This window comes from Poromitra crassiceps (genome assembly GCF_964638095.1).
Source record: "Poromitra crassiceps genome assembly, chromosome: 17".
In the NCBI taxonomy this organism is placed as follows: domain Eukaryota; kingdom Metazoa; phylum Chordata; class Actinopteri; order Beryciformes; family Melamphaidae; genus Poromitra; species Poromitra crassiceps.
Window position 1 is genome coordinate 9002265 of NC_139635.1, and position 6000 is coordinate 9008264.

The following is a 6000-nucleotide window of genomic DNA, read 5'->3' on the forward strand; positions in this document are numbered from 1 at the left end:
GTTCAGAAGTGTGACCAAGTCAACTTAACTAGAGTCCAAGTCAGTCTCAAGTCTCAAGTAACACTCTAAATCTAGAACAATTCAGGTCTGAACAAATCTATGCAATATGGTTTTAATAGAGTTAATTGAGAGAGAGAGGCAGCGTTTCTTTTCTTGTTTGTGATCAATGTTGTAAAAACTGGGTAAAACATATACTGCATAGCCTTATAACTATAAAAGTATGAACTGCAGTCAATGATTGACATACTGGGTGATAGTCATGAAAAAGGATTCTGTTGTTTGTGTGCAATAGCTGCGACCAGATCTGCAAATTTTTGTGGACCAACCAACCAAGGGACGTATAGCACTGATGGCATCACTCAAACCGTTGTGATGTCACAATGTCGGTGTTTCCCCCTCAACAAATTTACTCTAGACCCCTGAAAAGTGTTTTGGCAAATTTTGGAGGTGATAAAGCGGAATTTTGTCCGCTTTAAACGAACCAGAGTTTGTTTCCTCGGATAGTCCGTTTGGTTTGGGGTGGTGTGAAAGCTCAAAGCAAACCGGACCAAACACAAGAGCAAAAAAATATGAACAAACAGTAGGCTACTGTCCACGTGTGTGTGCTGCGCCGCATGACATACGTCGTTATCTGTGTAAAAAACAACACCACATCATTGTCTCTCAGCAGGGCTCGCCATCTCCGTCGGTACAGCCTCGCTCATCTCATCTGCAGAATGAAATGTTCAACAGCTTGCTGCCTCATCTGCTGCTTCATATTATATATTATAATATTTATTTGATAGTAGGCTAAGATCAAAGTAAAACCAGAAATCCCAATATCACATAAAGGTGGTGTTGCTCCATGGTTTGTGTTTCATGGATTCACTTGTGTTGTTCAGTCGACCATGTTTTGACCATTGTTCATAAAGTTTGGTGTGTTTGACAAATTGCTGTGTGAAAGCGAACCGGACCAAATGAAAATTGCAACAATGTTGCAAATTCACCCCCCCCAAATCACACCGAGTCCACCAGCTTATATGTGAAAGCGACCTTATACAGAGCTGCTGGTCGCAGCTAAAAATAAATCAATCACTGTGATGTATAGTATCTGAGGCCTGTACTACGAATGTTGTATTAGAAGATCCAGGATCTGTCCCTTGATCTGGTTTGTCTAAACCAGATCAGCTCGATTGTAGTTAACTTGTACTACGAACGTCGATTGGCACTCGTTAACTCGAACCAGGTTTTTCTAATCAAGCTGACAGCGCGTGCACATGAAAATGCCCGTGCACTGGAGCTCGTGCCCGCAAAAGAGGCGTGGTTTTTAACAACTGCCAATCAGAGTGCAATATGGACTGCTCCAACTCCGACAGCTCCAGACACGCCTATTTCCTCATTGAATGAAACCGCAAATACAAATCTGCGTTGGATATTATTACTGTTCCCGAATGACTGTCTAAAGTGACCACTTTTATCCACACCAGTAATTTATTTGAAGAGCGGTTTCGTAGGCTATCTACAGCTCTCTATCTACAGTCTTTTGTGGAAGCAATGTGTAATCTATCTCAGTCCAAAATCCGTATGTAGCTATAGACCATTTAGGCTCAATGAATAATGATGATCCGTGTCTGTACTTTGTTCAGTATATTGTATTTCAATTTGTAACCGTCAAATAAAATAAAATAAAATAAAATAAAATAAAATAAAATAAAATCAATGTGTTTAGTCACACTGATTGAATAATTCCTATAGGCTAATCAATAAAAAAAAGAATGATAATAAAATAAAATAAATGCTTCTGAACTGAATCGACACGGTATGTGCGGGCATAGATTTCATTTATAAAAAATAGTCTATTTTGTGGTCACATGGCTATTGTAATGTCAGCAGAGTCGCATATCTCCATATTTCATATAATGATGCTGGAAATATGAAGTTCAAAGATTATAAGCATTTTTCGAAACGTCTATAGAAAAATGAATGGCGTATGCCGTATGCCAAAACCGAAAGAGGGTGTGACTTTAGCTCTCTATCCCAACAAGAATCAGACAGCCTACCCACCGCCCTACATGGGCCTAATTGGTGTGTTGGGATCAGTAGCACACAGAATAGAGCAAACAGCAGCTTTAATCAGTTATGTATTCAAACAGTTAAAGTGCACAAAGTGAACCAGTGACAACACTGAGGAGCTGAAGGAGGGTTGAGGGTTCAACGCCCGGCCTGGTCGTCACAGTAACCAGACCTCCAGCAGCTGTAACAAGTGATTAGTCGTTTAAAACCCCGTTGACTTGCATTGGCATTGCTAACAAACGCTAACAGAAGACTAGTGCTCCAAATCAGAGACAATGGAAAGTTGCAAAGATCCCCAGGGAGGCTCGCTAGCATCGTTAAGGCATCATCTTATTTTCTTCTAGAGTCTGAAGCTCCAATCAACCATCCATTACATGTCCAATGACACTAAACCATCAGTATAAAATGGTCGGGCAGAAACCTTGTACCTCCAAAAAAAGCTTTTTCACAAGGAAGAAAAAAACATTCCCATTCTAACATAGTGTAATAGTAATAACATAATTAATAACCAGTAATATATAACCTCTTTCACTGAACCAAAGTACCTGAAACTTTTACAAGTTATTTTTACCTACTAAATCCATTCATGGAGGGAAAGGAAAAAGGCCAAATTTGGAGATACGAGATTCCGCCAGACAGCGACGAGTCTGCCTGTGGGCCTTATCTTATGCCTGGCGTTTCTCGCACTCAAAATCCCCCTTTTATTCTTTTAATTAGCAACATGTTGCTGAAACATGTGCTTTGATGTACTGACCCAGCTGACACGTGTTCTTTGATGTACTGATCCAGTGGTAATTAAAAGGAAAAAATATATTTTGAGTGCTAGAAACTAGAAAAGCTTCCCCTTGCACCAGGCGTAAGATAAGGACCATTTGTCTTCCCATCGAGGCAAAGAAACTTTTTTTACTACAGTTTTGAGTTACTGTTCTAAAATGTGGAAAATCCATCCCGTCACATATCTGGAGGAACAGTTCGTCCATCTACTTCACACTTGACGAGTGTTGGGAACCCTAGAGAGCGCAATGTCGAACGTGGTGCTATTTGGACACACGTATAGTCATAGTGCCACCTACTGGCAACAAAAAAGTGGTTTATCTCGAGAACCGTTCATCCCGTCGGCTTCACACTTGGAGAGTTGCAGGGAACCTGGGAAAGTGCAGTGCCGAATTTGTAGATGTGCAAAGTCATAGCGCCACCTACTGGCAACACCAAAGGTGTGGTGGCTGTATGGTCATCTCAGAGGTCAAAAAGGTCAATGTTTGGGGTTCATGACAAACCTTCACTCTCTATATGGTCACTAATTTCTCTCTATGGTTAGGTCACTAATTTCTGAAATAAAGCTGCATTCAGCGATGTTTTCGCGTTAAAATAAGTGTTAAATGGCTCTATATTCTGACAGCAATCATTCTGAAACTAGAACGGATTTATGCCTAAGCCATTAGTTCATTCTTGGGAATCGTGTTCGTGAGGTCACAGTGAGGCATTCCTGAGATATGGCGTTAACAAGCTTGAAAATGGCGTTGGAGAGGTCACAGTGACCTTGACTTTTGACCACCAAAATCTAATCAGTTCATGCTCGAGTGCAAGTCGATGTTTGAGGCAAATTTGATGACATTCCATCAAGGCATTCCTGATATTGCGTTAACAAGCTTGAAAATGGCGTTCGAGAGGTCACAGTGACCTTGGCCTTTGACCTTTGACCACCAAAATCTAATCGGTTCATCCTTGAGTCTAAGTCGATGTTTGAGGCAAATTTGATGAAATTCTGTCAAGGCGTTCCTCAGATATCGCGTTAAAGAACATTGGACGGACGTACATACGTACGGACGGACAACCCGGATCCATAATGCCTCCGGCCTGGCTATCGCCGGCGGAGGCATAAAAATACATAATAGTCCTTTGGGGGCATCGCGATCTGACCTTCCGTTTCAACAAAATGTCAACATTTCTCTGATTGGATACAAATTTGGCGTCGACCTCCCACTATCCAATCAGAGAAATGTTGGCACTGTCTGTGAAAGGGAAGGTCAGATTGCGATGCCCATAAAGCACTAGATGTATTTTTTCACCCCGAATCCAACGCCGCTCTACGAGTTACGGTTGGGGAGATACGTCCACCCTGCCTGCAGGACTACAGGAGAGAGATAGAGGACAGGAGATACGTCTGCCCAGCCTGCAGGACTACAGGAGAGAGATAGAGGACAGGAGATACGTCCACCCTGCCTGCATGACTACAGGAGAGAGATACAGGACAGCGGGGGGTTGGGGGTTTCAAGTCACTGACCAAACACTCTATTTGAGTGATTGCTGTCAGAATATAGAGACATTTAACACTTATTTTAACACAAAAACATTGCTGAATGCAGCTTTAATTGAATTGAATGAGGGTGTTATTTTAAATACATTTGCAAATTTGGCACATGGTCAATATTCAATATAAACTTTAGAGCAGTACAAGTTTCTTATTAACATTTTTATGTTTTTCCAATTCCCCCCCCATTTTCTCCCCAATTGTACTTCGCCAATTTTTCTCTCTGCTGCTCCACCCTCTGCCGATCTGGGGAGAGCCGAGACTAGCACCATGCTTCCTCCGACACATGAGCAGTTGCCAGCTGCTTCTTTTGACCCGACAGCGGGAGCTTCACCGGTAGGACGTAGCACGTGGGAGGATCACGCTATTCCCTCCAGTTCCCTTCCGCACCGAACAGGTGCCCCCGACCAACCAGAGGAGGCGCTAGTGCAGCGATCAGGATAAATACCCTCAATCCGGCTTTCCTCACGCAGACACCAGCCAATCGTACCTGTATGCATGCCCGACCAAGCCGGAGGTAACACGAGGATGCGAACCTGCGCCCCTCGCGTTGGTAGGCAGGGAATCTTCCGCTACTCTACCCGGACGCCCACAAGGTATTTAAGAAAGTATTTAACAATGTATTTTAAACTGAATTTGCAACTTTACAATGATTAAGACATGGACAGCTACTCTTCATCTGAAGATTCTCCCCAAATGTTGCCCGTATTTTGACAAAATGCATGGGGGTTAAATTTGTTTTTTACCCTTCATAGATGACAAATAAACTTTCCACGGTCACGGAATTGCTGGAGACGACCTAACTAAGCGCTCTATGCAGCATCGGGCTGAACAGACACTGCACTAGTAGTCAAAATAAAGAGAAATGCGATGTAAAAACAAAAACAAAAAGTATTTAAAAACAACTAAACGCCCCCCCCCCCCCATTATTCTGAAAACTATTTTCTCCACATTTTACAACAATAATAACAGCAAAAACATCAAAACTATGAAATAACACAAAAGAATTATGCAGTGTCAGAAAAAAGTGTAAAATAATTTAAAACTAACGAAAAATATAGCTAGTAGTGTTCTTCCATAAAAGACAGTAGAAGCATCCAGCACCACCCTGATACTGCAATGTGAGTACTACACAGGGTTCCTACAGCTTCTCAAACATAAAATTCAAGGACTTTCCAGGCCCAAGTCCCTCAAATTCAAGGAGCCAACACGGCTCCTTAGTTTGGGACAGGCATCGAGGTTAATTACTGTTAGAACACTGAGAATGTTTCTAATGAGAAGTAGCAGCTTTGCAGAAACTCACAGACATCTATTAAAAAGAGAGAGAGAGGCTTGAATGTGTCAACACTTCTCAGCTGTGCTGTGTTCAAACTATTTACTAACGTTGAGTACCAAAAAAAAAATCAAAATAAGCTATTTCTATTCTTACAAATTCAAGCACTTTCAAAGACCCAATTTCTATTTTCAAAAACATTCCAGGCCTTGATTTTTTTTCTCAAATTCCCAAACTTTCAATGATTTACGCATTTTCCGGCGAACTCTTCCATCAGTTCAACTGTCAGGTTTTGATTATTCTCATCCTCTCGTAATGAACGTTGTTTGTTGCCACGGTGACAGGATACCGGCGCCTGATTGGC